The following is a 20,863-nucleotide window of genomic DNA, read 5'->3' as shown; positions in this document are numbered from 1 at the left end:
AAAAACAAAAACAATTTTCAATATTTTGTAGTTTATTGCACTTTTTTGCAATTTATGTAGTTACTATGCACTTAATGCATACATATTATTAAAATTTGGGTTATAATGGTTGTATTAATGTATAGCAACTTGAAATGCTCCCAAAAATGGCTCTACAACATGTAAAAATATAATATAAGGTCTGGCGGACTTGGTTCTATGGTAGGTCTTAAAGGGTTAAAAGGGACTTTTTTTCTCCCCATTGTCACCAAGTGCTTTCTTATACAGCGTATTATGGTTTGGCGTTCTTTCTAATATTGCAGGGTATTTACCATAAGGCAACTGTTATTGTGAATTGGCGCTCTATAAATAAAACTGAACTGAATTGAACAACAACAAAAAAACAGCAGGTGCTCGAACCACTATGATGTTGTGTGCCTCCCTCTGTGTGTGTATGCAGAAGGCACAATAACCTTTTGACCAGCTGCCCACAGCTGTCACAGGCTCTCCGAGGTGAGGCTCCCATCTCTAGCCAACAAGAGATCTGGTGAGAGGCCATGCTGTTCAGTATGCCCCCCAGTAAATAAATGATTTCACCTGTCACAGCTGCTAAATTCAGCTTCACAAGGGTGAAAGCATGTCTTTGAGTTAATTTTATTTATTTGGGCTTATGTGTATGTGTGTGTGTGTGAGAGAGAGAAGAGCATGATGAGCAACAGAGGGCAGAGTGTGGATACTTTTACTGGTGTTTGACATAAATCCTGACAGAAGTACACAGGCTACTTTCCATTGTTCTGTCAACCTGTCAGACACAATTTGGCTTTAAAAACCTCACATATATCAGCATACAAAGATGTGCACACTCACACTGAGCAGCCCTCTAAACTTCTAACCTCATAACGCATCGGTGCTGGCTGAAGGTGTATTCAGAAAATTATATTAACCTGTGCTTTTGTTTGTGTCAGAGCAGCCCGAAGGAAATGCTATGAGATCAGAGGGATTATTTACAGTGTTTTGAGTGTGAATGGCTGTGTGGAGCATGTACTTATTTGTGGATTTCTTTCTTTCTTTATTTTAACAATATGAATGAAGAGCCATGATGTTAAAATGAACCCAGTGACATTTTGGGGCAGTGAGCAGGGAGGGATGGATATAATTTTGAAAGCATCTGTGCACTTCTGAAAGAAAAGAGGACACTGATTGTAAATGGTACCAGCAAGAGGCCTGCTGAAAGATTAGGTTCCTTTGTGAAGAGGTAAACAGGGTTAACTGATATGGATACTGGCTCACTGTACCTCCAGCTGCGTGTCTGGATCTTTGAATGCCACTTTAATGAGAGCTTTTCAAATGCTTCCACCTCTGGGCCAGACTTTGACAGATTAGCCTTTGTTACACAGACGAAGGGCAGTAAAGGTAAAGGGAGGACAGTGAAAAAGAAATCGGCAGAAGCCATAAAATATCTGCAGCGGCTTTAATGGGATTGTTGATCAATACCAGTGACTCAAAGACTATTCTGCCACCCTCTGTGGCTTCAAGTTTCAAGCCTTGTAAATAAAACACCCATTAGATGACTTAACACCCCTTTAAAGAATTTCTCTAATTAGGATTAAGGAGACGTAAAGAGGCTACATTTAAAGTTAAGCATTTGGGAGAGTTAATGTAGTCTGTTGGAGGCTTTAGAGGTTTTCAATAGCCTCCACTAAAGCCTGGGTGGTGGGATCTTCTATTGCCACTCTATGTTGTTAATATTTCCCAAAGTTTGAATAATTTAAATGAATCCGGTCGTTAAGTCTGACGTCACTAGCCGTGTCTGGGCCTAAACTCCGCTGCAGGTCCATATATCAAACGATCACTATGGCATTACTGAGAGTTGAAAAACTGTTTAAAGTCTTTCATCTTTAATAAAATGATCAGTGTTCTGCTCTACCAGGTGTAACAATTGAGTTTAACATCCAGACATCCATGAAAACGGAATTTATGACATTTAATGGAGTTAGAAGTTAGCAGGAAGTTAGCTCGCTAGCTTCTATCTAAACACAATATAGCATGTCCTGACTGCAGGGTTTTGGAAACAAATTAAAACGTACAGCTCTGTTATCACTTCCAACATAAATGAAGACAGAAAACTAAACAGCAGTGACGTTTGTAGGGTTACTGAAGTTTGGCTAGCTGGTATATAATGATGTGCTACGTGACCGCTAGCGACACAGCTATGTTAGCATAATATAAACAAGCTAACTTTTTTTCCGCTCGATAAAAGTTAACGTGAGTGTTCTCGGTGGTCAGGAACAAATGTAATCGCATGGCAGGATGCTGTAAAAGGACCAAACTTCAGCCAGGAGAACAACTGAGATAATCCATCCACAATACGAGGTTAGTCATTCATATACTGCTGCATGGGCTGTGCTGTAGTTACATCCTAAGGTTTTAAAAACTGAGCTTAAATAAATGATTAGCGGTAATAAAAGCCGAGGGAGGTCAACAGTGATCACTGACTGTTTTAGGAGCTTTTTGAGATTAAATAGAAGAAAATACAAAACATTAAACATGTTAACAACACAAAAGCCATATTAAATACAGGCTACTTTAGGCCCGGAAGTAGGATTCGTCACGTTATCACTTAACGACTGGATAGAAGGCAGATTTCAGATTATATTGTGACCTGATGTGACAGCTGCAAATGATTAATATCTTAATCATTTACAAAATGAATTTACCCTGACAACTTATATTATAAGCAGCATCTCTAAAACAAATAAACTGTTATTTCAGACACAAAGTGCTCACAGCAAATTATACTCCTCAACACATTTTTCTGTGTTGAAAAATGAAGCAAGCTCAAAGATTGCTGTCAAATATGTATTATCTCGTATTCTACATTTCTGAATTTAATGTTAAAATGTTTGTGTTAATATGCATACACATCACGTCCTCATTTGAGTCTTCACTTAGCTTCTTTAAATGTGCATGTACCACCTGTTCATGTCATGATGAATGAATTCATTCATTTACATTTATTTGTCAACCTGCAGATCTGCACCTCGGCAACATGTCACACATTTTTTAATCAGCTTTTATCTCAAAGATGTTATTGGAAATCACATTTAATGGCAATAAGCTGAAGTAATCATTTTCAGCATGACTTTATCAAACATTCTCATTGCTGTAGAGGGAGTTTTGCCCACTTCTCTTTACAATGTGGAGTGGCTGTAGCTCAGGTGGTAGAGCAGGTCACCTACTAACCGGAAGGTTGGTTCGATACCAGTCTGCTCCAGTCTGTGTGCCAAATATCCCACATGTTGCTCTCCGATACATCCATCGGAGTATGAACGTGTGTGTGAATGTTAGATAGCAAGCACTTATGTGAATGAACAAGTTGTGTGAAGTGTTTTGAGTGATGAGAAGAAAAGCGCTATATAAGAACCAGTCTATTTACCAATGTTGCTTCCGTTAATTGAAGATTGTGGTCATTAATTTATGCATGGGTCTCTTAAGGTCCCACCACAGCGTTGGTGGAGGTACAACATTGGAACACAAACACCCATTTTTTTGTGGGAACTTTGTTAACCTGAGCCTCCTCCGTGTTTAGAGAAGCAACTTCCTGCTGGCAACTCAACCAAACAAGCCTAACACTTTCTAACTCTCCTGTCTTGAACTTGAACTATAGAATCTGAGATACAGCTGTTTTTTTTTTTTCAAAGTCTCTTCAAAAGGATTGGTAAATGGACTGGTTCTTAGATAGCACTTTTTTTTCTCTATCTGAGCACTCAAAGCACTTTATACAACTTGCCTTATTCACCCATTCATTTATGCTCTTTCTTTGTAAGTGCTGTCTATTTATCTAACATTCACACATTCATGTTAGAATGGGGGTTAGTATCCTGCAAGGATATTTAGCATGCAGACTGGAGGGATCGAACCACCAACCTTGCAATTAGCAGATGACCTGCTCTACTATCTGAGCTTCAGCCTCCCCCTTTCATCGGGATGTGTTTGCTTCGCAATGGTTACACAGATTATGATACTGCGTCAACAAATAGCTGATTGTTCCACATGTGCAAATGGCCCAAAATTCTGGTTCTGTAGAGGTGGTAACATTTGCTGATGATCAATTAATCAAGTGCATTTCATTAACAGCACCTGGCTGCTACTTATCTTATTGATTCCTATGGAAGTAGTTTTCATAGCAGAAATATTTACCAGGAATATAATTATCAAATGTCATATGTCTCTGTAACACAGACAAATACCCATCCCTCTCTATTCATTTATACACTAACTTAGCTCCATCTCAGGCTATTTTTTAAGGCTGTAAAGTTTAGACCAGTGTTTGATCAGTGTCAGGAGCTGTGGTCTGTAACTGGAGTTTAGCTGCTCTTTTGCAAAGCTCTGACAGGTTGGGTGTTCAGAGGGCAGTGCAGGCCATGTGTCTGAAAATGCTCAATTTGTTTTTGGTGGATTCCAGTCAGTATGGTGAAAAAAGCAATGTGGACAATAGAACAGGATAACTGCTCTGATAGAACAGCAAAAGGTAAGAAGTATTAGAGGAGACTTAAAGTCCTCTTTTGTGTAGGCTGGTGGCGTGATGGTCAAAAATGCTTTTTTTCTTCTTGAAAACACATTCTGTGCACTAGGGCTTCTCAAGAATTTTTAAGCAGTTAAAAAGCAGTTTGTTGTGATAGTTTGACAATACATTTTTGTTAACAATTTAGTACATATATATTTCAGTTCAAATTAAAGTACTTTGGCCTAACTTTACATCACCTTAAACATATAAATGCAAAAACCTAAACATATGAAATCATAAAATTGAATTTATGCGTTTTCCTTCTAATTATTATTAAATAATCAATGCCTCTCATTTATGCAATATAGCTATGTGGTGGGGTGTGGTCTCTGGCTCAGCTGCAGGGAAAGGGTGGTGCAGCGGGTTGAGGGGCAGTGCCACGGGGAGGCTGGTGGACACAGCTGATGATGGTTATCCACTGTGCCTCCCCTTTTTCAGTAATGTGCTGAGACCTGGTGAGGAGAGGAGGACAGAGATGGGGCTGCAGCTGTGCAACAAAGCTGGAGCTGTGCTGGCTGTGTATGTGAGGGCAGCTGAAAAGCTATCACTGTAAATACATGTGCACCAAAAAATCTCTTTGTGTCCTTTGTGCCTTGACTGTGGTCACAGAGACGTGTTACAAACTATTTCAGTTTGTCCTACTCTTTGTTGTTGAAGGATTGTCTTTTTTCCTATCTTCCTTCTCTCTCCCCAACCGGTCGCAACAGATGGCCCCGCCCCTCCCTGAGCCTGGTTCTGCCAGAAATTTCTTCCTGTTAAAAGGGAGTTTTTCCTTCCCACTGTCGCCAAAGTGCTTGCTCATAGGGGGTCATATGATTTATGTTTTTTTTTCTCTGTATGTATTATTGTAAGGTATTGTTGTAAAATCTACCTGATTTGTTACTAGGCTCAAAAAGTCTTTGTACTACTAAGAATTGATTTCCTTTTATCAATAATTTCATGTAATTCTCGTTTTGCTTTCTGTATTTTGCTCAGCATTTGCTGATCCAGCGTGGTCATGTAGGCTTCTTCTAAGGTTTAATGGTTCCCTCTAATTCCTGAATCTCTGAGCAGATGCTGATGTTCCAGGCAGGTCATTACAGTCTAAATATGAAGTCTATTTTTTGAAAAATATTTAATAAAATTTTCATCTTTAAGCAATAATGTTTTAAATCTCCAGTTTTTACTTGGTGGAATGACCTCCTTATTTACTACAGTTAAAGCCACAGGAGCATGATCGCTGACAGCTATAGGCTGTATCTCAGTGTCTGAAATGTCACTCAACAGTGAGCTGCTGACTAGGAAATAATCCAGACATGAGAAAAAGTGATGGACATGTGAGAAGAAAGTATATTCCCTATGGTTAGGATGAAGAAAACACCATGTGTCGCAAAGTCCAGTGTTTAACTATATTTGTGGATCGCCTATTGCACTGAGTTCCAGCTGTACTTCATTTAGTCCAAAGTTGAGGTTGCCCCCAAGAACAAGTGAGCAGTCTAGGTGTTCAGGCAGTGCAGTAAAAAAGTGTTGAAGAATGAGGGGTCATCAACATTTGGGCCATATATACTGACAGTACATACGTGAGCGCTTCTGAATGAAGCCCTCTCGGATGGGCCTCTTTACTGGCCAAGAACAACTTACTTCTTTCAAGAGAAGTCCCCTGGCAGACTCCCCCAGAACAACATTGCCACCCGGCAAAGACTTTGGCAACAACTCAATCAATAAGTGCTTGTCCATCTTTGACGACCTCAGATTTAGGTTTCTTGCATCAGCTGACCAAAACACTGGAATGTTTGACTGAAGCTTTGCGGCTTCCAATGTTAGGGTGCTGCCTTACTGTGCACTTGAGGACAGAATTATGCAGATGCATTTTATTAGTTTTATAAAGGTGGTTTTGAACTGAGCAATCATGCACTAACCTAATTTCATCTCCCAGAGTTCCTATGAAATGGACTCAGACACACCAGGAAACCTCAGTTTGCAATCAAGACTTATGCCGTTTCCATTACTTAACAGACCAAGTAAGTAGTGCAGTTTAACTGATTGTGTCACATCAACAAGGTTCTGCAGAAGTACAACACCTTGCGATTTAAAGGGCTAACACAAATGCCTCCATGCTCAATAATCAAAGCACCACCTTTTGAGCTCATCATCTATGATAGCTGATTTTATTCCTGCATTTCATGAATTTATCTCCTGTGTAGCAGCAAAGCACACTGCAAGCACAATCTCCTGCAGGTTAAGCTGGAGTAACCAAGTAGGTTTTGTATTGATCGACCCTGAAACACTGTAAACACACCAAGTGCACTCAGCAACATTAAAACGCCAAAGAAGACCCGTAAAAAGTCTGCAACAATCAAAAAGAAAAACACAGAATTGGCTAGTTGTGTTTCATAAAAACTGCCACTGTCAGACCAAAACAGCTTATTTTCCTAGTTTTAGGGAACTACCACTAGTTTGCGTAAAATCATTTAAGAGCTTCACACAATTATAAGACATAAATCTTATTTAATTAAATGCAAACAACAATTCTAGAATTTCTATCACTATGAAATTTGACAATAATGAATTTGCTTTGTATAAATATATAAATAAATATTAAATTTTCAATTCATCCATCCATCCATCCATCTTCATGCTTTATCCGGGGCCAGGTTGTGGGGGCAGCAGCCTAAGCAGAGAAGCCCAGACCTCCCTCTCCCCTAGCCACCTCCTCCCAGGCCAGCCGAGAGATATAATCTCTCCAGCGTGTCCTGGGTCTGCCCCGGGGCCTCCTCCCGGTGGGACATGCCCGGAACACCAACCCCAGGAGGCATCCTTGTCAGATGCCCGAACCACCTCAGCTGGCTCCTTTCGATGTGGAGCAGCAGCGGCTCTACTCTGAGCCCCTCCCGGATGGCCGAACTTCTCACCCTATCTCTAAGGGAGAGGCCAGCCACCCTTCGGAGGAAACTCATTTCCGCCGCTTGTATCTGCGATCTCGTTCTTTCGGTCACTACCCACAGCTCGTGGCCATAGGTGAGGGTAGGGACGTAGATTGACCGGTATATTGAGAGCTTTGCTTTTACATTCAGCTCCCTCTTCACCACGACGGACCGGTGCAGCATCCACATCACTGCAGCCGCCGCACCAATCCGTCTGTCGATCTCCGGCTCCCTTTCCCCATCACTCACGAACAAGACCCCGAGATACTTGAACTCCTCCACTTGGGGCAGGAACTCATCCCCAACCCATCAATTCAATTAAATTTTATTTATAGAGCACCAAATCACAACAGCAGTCGCCTAAAGGGGCTTTATATTGTACAGTAGATCGTACAATATATATCATATATCTACATGAGAACACTGATGGTTTCAAAACTGTTCTAATTAAAATAATATTGTTTAGAAAGTAAGTAAGATGTAAGAAAATCTTTAATTTTCTTAACTCCAAAATAATTGGATAATTATTATCTGCAAAACCTCAGTATCTGTCAGGATGCTTTAAATGAATTACACAAATGATACTAAGTTAGTAAGAATTAAATTATTAAGCAAAACAAAACAAGGGACACACTACATACACTTCCTGATCCCACGGTGGATAGATCGTTTTTTTTTTATGCCTGATGCCCTTTCTTCCAACACTGCCGGGGATTTGTGCCATTAAAATACAACATCCATTATTAATGCAAGTTTATTAAAGAGACATTCCTCTAAAGTCATAAGTGCATATTTAATGGAAAATTTATGATATTAACAGATCAGAACATTAATTCACTGAAAAAGACTTTATAGATTAGATTGTGTCGATTTCGAAAATAAACACACTGATGTGATATCATATTTCTTATTCGTATTTATTCTCATTGTCATTTCAGTGACTCCTTGTTTCTCAACCCTCCAGCTGATGGTTATAGATTTAGTGATTATTTTAAAGAGGGACAGTCTCCCACATCACGAAGTGAAGCCACAGCACACAGTGAATTTTATTTCACTCTGTGCTGCGTCTTTGTGGTGCAGTGTATCAGTGATGACAGGAAGTTATCCAGCAGTGGTCTTACTGTTTTTGATGGTTATCAGACAGCAGATCTATCTGTAAGATTACCTGCTGGATTGCTTGGCTTCTTCTGGGAAGGATCGATTTCTGGCTCCACCACCACCACTCTTGTTCCACCCCACCACAAAACGATGGCTGTGCATGTGTGCGAATATGTGCAATTCGCCAACAAAAGTACAGTTTCAGGGAAGTGCATGTCTTCAATTTGCTATCTCTCCTCAACTTGCTTTTCTCTCTTACTTTCCCTTCCCCCTTTTTTAGTCCTCTAGTATCTTCTCCCGTCTGTCCTTGACCACATGTAAAACAGCTTCCATCAAAGCAGGATCAGTCAGCTCCTTGTAGAAATCACTAGGGTTTAGTCTCTACCAAAAACAACCTCTGGTTCATGCACATTCAGCTGCAGGGCAGCCTGACAGTTGAAACCAGGTCCTCTTCTCACAGTATTTCTCATTACCCCATTCCTTTGTGCAATAAGGTTGGCTCTTCAGATTATGACTGACATGGGGAGTCATGTATGCATGGTTCTCAGTTTCTTTATCAGACTCCTGCTCAGTCTCATGTTGGCTGTCTCAGTGAATGAATGACAAAAACATCTCTGAAGCAGATGGCAACATGAGCCTGATTCAAGTCAATGATATCAGCTAAGAAGGCCTTACAAGAGTGAAGTCCTGAAATTGGACATTTAGCCACTAAGGAAGTTCTCTCATCTTTCTACATTTATTGACATTTGAGCTTATACCTGCTGCTCTTTTCTTTTCCGTAGTTCTACTTTTCCATACAGTCAAACCTTCACCAGATTCACCAGATTATAAGGTTTGGTTATTAGGGTTTGGTTAAGATGAGTCCTTTCTGAAGCATTATCATCTATTTGAAACACCCAAATGGAAAAACGTACAAATTTGTTTCTAGTGTAGCAACATTAACGTTTACAGCAGTAAAGTCACAACATGAATTGAATACAGCAAAGTGAAACCTACCCTCTTAACACTGATCAAAATAAAACTGCTCAATGACAAAACAAAGAACCTCTAAATTTTCAAGGAGCTTTGACAGAAAGCTACTGGGCTTCTTTAAGTTTTGTGAAGAAGTTTCACCTCTTATCCAAGATGCTTCTTCAGTTCTAGGAGTGCCAGGTATTTAAACCCCAGTGGGATTGTTCTGTAAGAGTATTAATTGTGCACTTAAACACATGAGCCAAGGTGTGAAAAAAGACCTGGATTAATATCGCCAGAGGTTTCGGGTAAAACCATTGTGACACTTTGAGTGAGGCCTCCCCTATCATGTTGACCTATTGAGGTCAAAATTGCAATGTAGGTGGCAGACGCCTGGTGTCGTAAGCCACCCCCTCGTTTTAAAAAATGGTGATTCACAGGACATAGATGGCCATTCGTGATATTTTATATGCTAACTATGCTACATACAGACAACTTTCCATTTAGTTTGTCCATAGCAACTCATATTAACCTTACAAGCACACGTTAGTTGTTTAAAACAACTGGATGAGAACACTGAGCTGTTTTTATACAGTTTTCAGCTTTATTAATGTGTAAGCAAGGATCATATGCTTTGATTCCACCTACGTCATTTGTATCAGCAGTAGTTCACTTGGGTTTACTTTTTTCCCTCACATTGCCACATCTTTGTTGCCTTTTGTGTATTGGTGTAAGTCTTACCAAAGAGGGCTAAATATAAGTGGTCAAATGTTCATATGATGTGCCCTGCTTTCAAATGAAAAGATTTTTCCTATTCATTATGTTTCAGGAACTTTTTTATGATGTGTATTTCATGCATGTTCATTTTGCCATGGCAATGAAAATATGATTAATCTGTAAGTGCTATTTATCAAAGTAACACTTATTTTGACAAAGTAAACCATTTAAATCTACATTTCTTTCAAGGCTGCTTTCTGTGTATGTGTAACGTTGGTAGGGTCGGTGTATTCTCTGCAGGACTTTTATCTTATTCTGATAGAACAACACATGATGATGATGCCGAGAGTAACAAAGTTCACAAACGGTGAGCACAAAGGCTTGTTTACCTTTCCCTCCTGAGCTCACGGTCATACATCCTTTTAAATGAAGGTCCTTTTTCACCTTTCACTCAACAAAAAACAAACAATAACAACAAACTCTACACCCACTCAATGCTCTGAAAATGAGTAGTTTAGTGTGTAGTTGTTACCCTCTCATTGATTTCTAAGTATACTTTTTCATTTGCTATGGTTGGACAGACTGTTGTGGCTACAATACAGATAACAGAGTTGTTCCCCGCCTCTCTCTTCTAATACTGCTTTCTGTCTGTCCTTGAAAGGAGCATGTCTAAAAGCTGCTGGAATATAACAGCAGAAGCATGGTAAACTAAATGGGTACAACCACAACCAGCCATTCTCTCAGATTGGTTTTTTTTTTGTGCTTGGTCTTTTTTTGCAATAAACTGCTGGGTGGGATTTGGGGAAGCAAACAAAATTACACATTAAAAAACAAAATCTCCCTGTCTCCCTCTGGTTTCATATCTAAAGATATCTAGATATCACATTTTGCACATTCTTTTGCAAAACAAATTTGAAATCAGTATTGAAATTTGTACTGTACTGTACAAAAATCTCAAACTTTAGCCTAAGAGGATCACAATGATGTGACTAATGCCAGACTGCACTAGAGTACATACACACACACACACACACACACACACACACATTTATGAGAGATTTGAGTTAGGCGTACCCCCTGAATATTTCTGGCTGCAGGCTTTGGGAAATGACTGGCAATAATGGTTATTATTATTAGTTATTTTTGCCTTAACATACAAAACTCGAACAGTTCTCTACTGCCAGGAAATAAAAAAGCTTTTCCAGTGGGGCGCAGTGCATAATCGGAAATTATGGACTATGTAATACAACATACATTATAGCATAGAAAATGTTATCTGGGATAATACAGACTCAGTATATAATGTACAAGTACATAGACAAACTAAATTAGCTGTGGCTGACATGAAAAAAGGTTATGAAATACGTTACAGTGCGACAAATTTTAGAGTAGACTGTCTCTCCGCACTGTGCTCTGACCAGAATTACAGCAGTCAATACACAATAATGTGGAAATGTAATTTTTACCATTCAGTGACCAGGCCTGCATTGCAGCGTGCATTAAATCACCAATTAAAGCACCCATAGTCAGTTTTAAGGGCGTAGCGATCATCTTTCCATTGGTTTAATTAGGCTAATTAATTGCTATTTGAAACATTGCTCAATGTAATTACATTTAATCAAGGGGTGACCTATTAGATGGCGAGAATCATAATGTTGTGAAGAAGACCTTTCTCCTGGTTACTTAAGCTTGACTGACTCTTGATGAAAAGAAGAGCTGGTATTTTAATTCATATTGTAGATGTAGTTAGACCAGACTAAAATAAAACAAACAAAGGCCTACTTCTGAAAAAAAAAGGAATAGTTCATTATTGCAAAGGCACATTTTTGCAGTCTTTCACAGTCAAAATACGTCTGTGCAAAAATTCATTCACTGAAAATTGGAGGTATATCAGAAAACATCAGCTTACATCAGTTTTCATTTATAATGCCCCATCTTTAGACCACTTGAATTACCTAAAACGGAGGGAAGTTCCTTCCCTTTAAGGGGTCATTACTATTTTGTGTTAGATAGTGGATGAACTAAGCTGCACCAAGGCCCAGTATAAGAAGTTGGGGTTAATTTGAACTATGAATTGTGCACAGGTACTCTAATAGAGCCTAAGAAAAAATATGGAGTCGAAAACATAAATAAGATTCCTTTAAAAGATCACAGACCATCATTCTTCTGAGGGAATTTAACCACCCTGTCTGGACATTATGCAACTGATGAGACAGGCAAAACAAAACTGAACATGACGCACACAGGACAAATGACTATCAGAATAAAGCAGGAAACAAACAGAGGCCAGTCACAGGAAAACATGGAAAACACACAGACTCGGACTGACTGAATACAGGGAACGGGAGACAAGACTAGCAAGACAGAATGAGGACAGAGAAACAGAGAAACCAGACAGACAAAAAAAGAACAAAAACTAGACACACCAATGAAGTCAGAAATGTCAGAAATACACAAATCCATGATGTTGTAAATAAATGTTTTAAGTCATTTCTAATTTTTAAAGACTAGTCTCATTTTTGTCCAGAGTGGATGCCCATGAAAACGTACCCAGTCCAGACTTCTAGTTTGATACTACACAATAACCAAATATCCCAACTGGGAAGTGTTAAACTCGAAATTTTCAAACAATCTCTTATTTTCATTAGGATGAAAATAATTACGACAAAGAATCTTTCCAAATTTGGCTGGGCAAATAGAAAATATTTTTAACGATCTATGAAGGAACACACAATGAGCCAGCTTTTAGAATAAAGATGATAAACATGCAGAATATTCAGGCCTAGGCTACAGTACATCAGCCAAATCCACATTTTATACCCAATGATGGCAGACCACCATATAACATGAGAGAGGAGATTGCTGTGATGAAAATCACTGCACAATGGTATCTGCAAACCACAAAGTACAAGACCCAGAACCACTGGCTTCACCTGCAGATAAAGTACTGCAGAGAAAATGTACAAAAAGCCATTCAAGAGCTTTAAGAACAGCTGGGAGAGGCTCGCAGGAGCAGACCCGAGTCTAACACTGAGGAGAACTTCACCCCTGAGGTGACTAAAGCTTCTGTTGAATACAGCAAGACAGCTAACACCACTGCAGAGCTGAGTCTGGAGAGCTCAACACAAACAGCAGAAGCTCCACACACAGACTCCACAGAGCTGGAAACAACTAAGAAGCAGCATGAGGAGATCGAACAATTCTCAAAACTCAAAAACATCTGGAAGAGAAAGAAGAGAGAATCCGCTGTGAGATCGCAGAGCTCAAAGCCAAACTCTGCGCCACTGAGGCCCTGCGTGAAAAAAGGATTTGAAGACACAGAACTTGAAACAAGAGCTGGAAAAGACCAAAGCTTCCTACCTGGAAATTGTAGAGAAGCAAAAATAGGAGAACGCAAACATCACAGAGAAACAGACGTAGAAAAGATCGTACTGCGGCAGACTTTGCAGTCTCTGCAAGAGACAAGAAAAAAACAAGAAACAAAGGCCAGCATTACTGAATTAGAAAATCCTCAGGACCAAAATAAGACAGGACAGGAGCCAATAGCAGAAAAACAAGCAAAAGTGGGGAAGCAAAGAAAAAGAAAAAACCCCAAAAGAAAATGAAGCACATTGACAAAATGAAGTTTTTCCTCCCCACTGTCACCCAAGTGCTTGCACACAGCTTGTTTCTTTTCATTTATTCAGTTCAGTCCAATTCATTCAAAAAAAAAAAAAAAAAAAATCGGAATTGTGAAGATTGAATTTTGTCTGATTTAAAAAGCATTTAAAATGTCAAATTACCACAACGCAATAGCAGAAATAGTTTTTTGCTCTGTGGATAGTTTCCACTATATCTGTGCTGTTGATGCCTTTGGGGGCATTTTTGTCAGTTAACCTGTTTTGGTTTTATCTCTACTAGCAAGCCCCCGGGCTCCACGCGGGAGACGGGGAACAAACAAACATATATACACACCTGTAACCATAACATTCATTATGAAACAGAAAACTGGACATGTGACAGCAGTGCGAGAACTTTCGTCACTCACATCACTCATACTTCAGTGCAGGAAGATGTAGTTCACTGTCAGCTTTTACAGCCACGAGTGAAGGATCTGCTATCTGTTTAAAGTCAACACAGCTACAGTGCACATTTGTATCATCCCCTGTGTTGTGAATTTTATGAGCCATGTATCTGCTGATACATATGAGAAAGCAGCTTGCAGTGCTGTATCTTCCTACTGCCATACGGGCACGACAAACAGACAAGAAAAAGATATATAACTGTAACAAGACACTGCATTTTTAAATTATTTATATAGGAGCTTATAAGAAACATTTAGGATTAGATAATGCAAGATATAGATACCTCTGCATTTTACACAGTCACACAGAAGTGAAATCACAGTTCATTCTGATGAGTAAGTGAGAAGAGCAGCAGACACTCAATATCTCTCAGTACAACCAGTCCAATAGCTTCTTGTACGGACAGGATCAGGTCTCACAGTGTAGGGAGCGACTGTGGATATAAATCCAGCACACACACTGTTTGAGAAATACACACATTTATCCAAGGCTAAAGATATTGGCAGGAATGGGAATGAACATGAATAAAGATTTTCTGTTGTGCACTGAGGGCTTATTTGTAGTCTCTTGTTTAATTACAAAGCTTCTCATTCATATGTCTCTCTTTACACTGTATTCTCAATTTCCTAAATATCATCTGTTGTTTTTCATCTCCAATTCTCACTGTTTCTATAATACCCAGGTGGTATTATTATGTCATGATAGCAGGTGTTTCATTAAGACTTGTAGTGCTGATACTAAGGATTGAGAAATTTACAGACAGGGACATTTTGATGACCCTGGCTACGCATCGAAAGGTACCCCTGAGACAACGGATGATGAGGTCTTTTAATTCAGCCTCAATTGGTATCTGGACTGAGTCAGGTCATCACAATCACACACTCCAGCAATCAACATTTGTATACATGCAATAGTGTCGTAATTATGTGTCGAAAGCCTACATTAGCCACACAGATATGGGAAATGTAGATACAATTACAGTGCCTTGCGACGTTAAATATCTGAACACAGTGTTACCCACCACCACTGCTGTAACTGATCACTATGGCCGTTCACAGAAACAACATCAATGTAGCTTTTTTTTTGCTCCAGGGTAGATTATGTTTGAGATATCCATTCAAGATCTAAGAAACCACTGATTACTGATCAAACACTTCTCTGGAAATTAGTGTTACAGTCTATCAAAGATCCCAGTGTGTGGATAGTAAGAGGGCACATAGCTGAGCATGAGTGACATCCATCCATCCATCCATCCATCCATTCTCTTCTGCCTATCCCAGCTGTCGGTCGCAGCCGGTCGCCAGTCTGTCGCAGGGCGCATTTCTTTCAATATAGAACAACAGCAAAGCCATGTCCTTGCTGACCAGAGCCTCCTCAGTTCAAATTCTGTTTTCCTGTTCTTTAATCTCCTCCACTGTGAACAAGAGTGTTGCAGTCACAAGAATAACGCTACTGTCTTAACAATACAGCCAAATAATTCATTAAATAAATGTATTAGTATTATACTTTTTTAATACTACTTTTCAATATTTCAATACTTTTTAAATACTTTTTAAAACTTGGATTTGTACTGCTCATATGTATACAAAAAAGTCCCACTCCCTGGAGGTGGCATGTGTGCTCCTTAAGCTCGACCTCGATTAGAGGCCGTGGACTCTGAGGGTTCTGCACAGTATCTTAACTGTTCCTAGGACTGCACTCTTGTTACACAGACCTCTGATGTTGTACTGTCTTATGTTCCTGCTCAGGTGGTTGATGTAACGCCTAAGAGGAGTTTCCATGTTGTGGTGAGAGGGGTAATTGCGGTTGGAAAGATCCGTCATGATTACAATTGTTATTCCTTTAGGAATAGAATAGAAGAATAGAATCAAACTTTATTAATGCCTTGGGGAGGTCCCCTCAGGGAAATTATGATTAGAGCAAACACCAGTTTACGTTAAATCCAAAAAAGACAAAAATAGGTACAGTAGATGTAGGTCATGTTGGGTGATGGTGCTGTTCATCTCTTCATTCCAGAGACTGGTTAGATGTCTGCCTTTGTGATGTTGACTGGTTCATGCTCTTCATCTCACTCTCCCAGATGTTTTTCCAGCTTTGCCCAATTTCAGCTATCTCCTTGTGCTTTTATTCACTTGTAAACCATGGATGGTTCTTTAGAGAACACATTATTTATTGCCTTGGCTTCTGCCTCTCTGATATTTCTCTTTAGCGCAGTAGCCAGAGCTCTGTGTCTTTGCTTAGCAGTTTCTTGAGCCTCAGTTATGGACATCTCATTGTACCTCTTATCCATTTAGGACCTGTTTCTTATGACGTATTTCTGCACCTGAGTTAGCCTCCAGCATTCTTCCCCATGGGGTTTTTCCTCTGTTGCAGTAGCATATATGAGCTCATTGGTTTCAGTGAGTGAAACTGGTAGTGGGGATGTTGCATAGAGCAGTATTCACATCTGCAAGCGTCTCCTCAAATGCTCTTGGTTGGGTGGCTCCTGTCAGCTGGACCACAATTTTCATCCTCAGTTTAGATGCTGGGCATCATGCAGTTCTGGCCTAGCCCGGGAACCCTTAACAGATACATGGAAAAAAAATAGGACTTACCGAGTTGATAAAGAACGCTGTGACACCACTCAGTGTGATTGCTGTTGTTAAGTATAGTGAAGACAGATAACAGGACACAGGGTAAGTTGATGTTGCTTCATAGTACAGGCCCCATGGTACAGGGTGTGGTTCACCTGTGAAATATTAAAATATCAATTAGGAAAAAGACTGACACAGATCACCCAGTGGTGCTTAAGACCTCTGCATGTCACATTGATGAAAACTGCTTAATTTTGTTTCTCTGTGGTTCCCAGTTTCTCAGAGCTGTCTAAGTAAAGTTTTAACTGAAAATGTTCACTGCTGTTATTTCCATAAGAAGCAGTGTTTGTGTTTGATGTTATTAATCAGCATTAAAGCATTGTTCAGTTCATTATGTATCTTTACATTTACTGTTACCTGTTTGTCAGGATTTTCCACTCTTAACTAATAAAGATGAAATGTTTATGTTAAACAAATCTATGTGATTTGTACAAAGCAATGTGGGAGAGAAAATGTGATGTTTGCTGTTTAATGTCGTACGTATGTTGTATTAATTTACTGTTGGTCAAGGCAGCAACAGCTAAGCCTCAGATACAGACCTTTAAGTCTTAAAGACAAAAAACCAAAAAACACAGTTTTCTTTTTTGGAACAAAAATAAGTTTATGTTTACAAAGAATAACAAGACTAAAGACAATTTAACGAGAGTGCCTTATTTTCACTACAAACTGACAACAGTCAATAAAATGTCTCTTTCTTAGTTTAAAAACTTGCCCAAACTCAAACTCATGGCTGCGCCTTTTAAACCCGCTCTTAATTAGGTAGACGTTGCCTAGCAACACAGCAGAAATTGTGAATGTTATAAGAAAAAATGTATGATGTTTAAAAGATCAAAACAACCCATATGGAAAAGATTTATATAAATCTTATAAAGTTTGTATCTGTCTTGTGTGAAACTTGTATGAAAAGCATACGCGAGTGAAAACAGATATAAGATCCCTTGAAAAATTATATAATGAAACTTGTATGTTTTGGATACTTCCTAAAACAATATATGAAAGTAATGAGAAAGTGGCCACTTTCATGAGTAAATCATGTTTTTACTATTTCTTTTTCATATGGGAAGCCATATGTTTAAAGAAAGAACTTATAATGCTTCATTTCAGGGAAAGTCAGAACCGAGACATTAGTAAGATTTCAAAATAAATAAATAAATAAATAAAAACAAAAAACAAACAAAAAAAACCTCATGATGTGATATTATAGTATATCAGAAATCTGTTCACTATTTTTATTACAAATTATATTAGTAAGGAAGCTGACTAAATATTAACTGACAATTTATAGCAAAGGGGTGGGATTAAATAAGTGTTTACTTCTTCCCTTTCAACATGTAAATTAATCAGAACGTTTTTCTTGTATGTATTTTGTATAGTATTTTTTTCTCTCTTATTTTCTTTTCTAAATATACCTGTATATTGTTCACATGTTGAAATAAATTACCAATCAATCAATCAATCAATCAATCAATCAATCAATGTCATCTTTCCATTTTATCTGACTCAAGCAGGATAACATAAAAACTTTCAAGCTGAATTTTATTAAACTTGTTGGTAACGTGTAAAATTAAAGGTCCTAAATGAAACATCAGATGAAGGATCTCTTAAATCTCTTGAAAAAAAAAAGCCCCAAACATATGCTATTAGTCAATCAAGTCTTAAAAATGATTAAACTAAACTAATATTTATAATACCACCTAATTTCATGAAACTTGGAGGAGCTACTGCTGCTATTAGACTGGCAGGGGCAGTGGAACATGCTGCTTCCCCACTTTGTTAGTGATTCAGACATCGGCCACTTTATGTGTGAGATTTGACCCTACAATGAATGGAACCTAATGCAGGTTAGTCAGCTGACTATTTTTTGATAGTTACCTTAATATTTGGGTAATTATGGTCTATGGGGACACACCCACCACTTTTTAATCATATCACATAATGATCAAAATATAGTTTATAAACTGTGAGTCTGTGTTTGGATCCCATTTTAATGTCTTAGAGGCTTCCTCTCTTTTCCCCCCTTATGTTTTCACTGTTTAGGACATTCTCCAAAACAGTCATATCTTTTAGTGAGGTGAGCAACTGAAGGGGCAGAGACATGAGATTGTTCTATTAAAATAGTCATATTCAGTTCATATTTTAATAGGGAAATGAAAAAGAGTGCATGTTAAAAGGGGCTGAAATGGCATTCAGTTTATTGGCCTTTGGCAAATTATTATTACATTTTAAAATTCTTTATTTAAAAATGAAACCTCATTGAGATGGGGATTGCTTTGTGAACAGAAAACATACAATCTGAGACTAGACAGACATAAAACAAAACACAAATACATACTGCAGGTATATTGCAAATATAACCTTTAAAATATTCTGATTAAAAAAGAGAGAATGTAGTTTCTATTTTTCATTCAGTTCATTTTATTTGTATAAAGCAGTTTTTTTCAACCTAGTTTGGCTAAGTTCAGCGTTATTAAGAGGTGCAGCTTGTGCTAAAATGTCCTGTGACCTGACATTGTAAGTACTATATTTAAATGTACCAAGGGAGAAGAGGAATTTGGGCATTCTTTGAAGTAAAACTTTATAAATAAGCATTGCTGCACGTTTTTGTTTGATAAGAAAAAAAAGATCAAACCTTTTTGTCTAGGATCAAATGGTGAGTGAGAAGTATTTGGACAAGAAAAACATAGTCGTTTACCAGATGTTTTCAGGTCTCGAAAGCTATTAATGTATATGAAATAAAACATGAAGGCAGAGTTTTACTGATGGCTAAGGTCAGATTTTTTCTCTGTTCTGTACTGTAGGTTTAAGGACAGAGAAATAAAGGGTCAACCCCTTAAAACTTCTACCTAACTAATAGGTCAACTAAAATAGACAGAAGAAGACATCTCTCACATAGAAGCCAGAATTTCAATCACTGTGCCCTGATTTCACTGTTTTCAATATAAATGGAGACTGGCTTAAGCTCGCCTGCCGTGTCAGATGGTGCACACAGAGACAACAGGACGAGATGTAGACTGCGATTAACACTTCTGATATCCACCATCATTTCTCAGTTCTGATGGCTTTTTTCTTCTATCCTTCTTGGCTTTTAGATGTAAGATAAGATGAAACTTTAATGATCGCCCTGGAGCGGGGTCAATGGAGCCACAAACAGTAACAAGACAGAGCAAAGAAATAGAATACAAAGGCGAGAGCAGGCCATATAAATACATGCAGACAGCGAGTATGAAATAAACTAGAAAAAAACACTCATATAGGTGATAAAAGGGTGGAAGTACACAAAATGTAAACAGCATTACTATAATGTATTGAACAAAATTACGTATACAAACATGAAAATGTAGTTCCTTTAAAAACAACAGTAATAAAGCAGTCACTGAAATGACAGCTCTACAAATGCTGTTCTTTAAAATGTCTATAGGGATGATTTAGTTTGAAGTATTCATGAGCTGACAGAGTTTTCCTCAGAACTGCAGGCAGGATGTATCATTGACTGCTAACTCCTCTATTTTTCATCAAAGACTCATCACCAAAGGTTGAACTGGAGACCTCTAGGTATGATATTCGAAAGGAAAAAACACAAAAAAACAACTCTAGCTGCCGTCTGGGATGTCTTGCATGTTACACCTTCACACAGGTACTTAAACATGAACGTGGAGGCAACAATCAAAACAAACTGAAAAGGTTTTCACACTGTGAAGCGAGGAGAGGCTGGTGGAGAGGGTAAGGCATGTATAGTAACTTACAGTATTCGACTAATATAAATATACGTATACGCTATGTGAAAAAGGCAGTGAATGCTGGTGTTGTGAAAACAGTGGGAAGTTAGTTATTGTTGTTTGGACCGACAATTTACCTCACTGTAGAACTGCCTTGAAAGCCATTAGGGTATTTGACGTAAAAAGTTTTACTGATGGTATAAGGTCAAACAGAAAGACAGTAGTGACTTAGACA

General features: G+C 38.6%; 1 protein-coding gene across 5 annotated transcripts in view; it reads right to left on the bottom strand.

The window, feature by feature from the left end:
* The window catches only part of LOC146491943 (beta-1,3-galactosyltransferase 1-like), a 180,381-nt gene that overhangs the window by 34,763 nt on the left and 124,755 nt on the right, over positions 1-20,863 (bottom strand). Inside the window, exons 3-5 of one of the 5 annotated variants that reach the window (XM_085149959.1) lie at positions 16,874-17,007; positions 14,563-14,712; positions 13,576-13,667 (exon numbers count right to left, since the gene is read on the bottom strand). The exons of 1 other annotated variant lie outside the window; for it this stretch is intronic. The gene's annotated coding sequence lies outside the window, so the exon portion shown is untranslated. The remainder of the gene's footprint in view (positions 1-13,575; positions 13,668-14,562; positions 14,713-16,873; positions 17,008-20,863) is intronic. 3 more of the 5 variants (XM_085149958.1, XM_085149960.1, XM_085149961.1) reach the window with 3 other exon arrangements.

The sequence above is a fragment of the Neolamprologus multifasciatus genome, chromosome 23 (assembly GCF_963576455.1).
Source record: "Neolamprologus multifasciatus chromosome 23, fNeoMul1.2, whole genome shotgun sequence".
NCBI classification, from domain to species: Eukaryota; Metazoa; Chordata; class Actinopteri; order Cichliformes; family Cichlidae; genus Neolamprologus; species Neolamprologus multifasciatus.
This window is presented reverse-complemented; position numbering and strand designations above follow the sequence as displayed.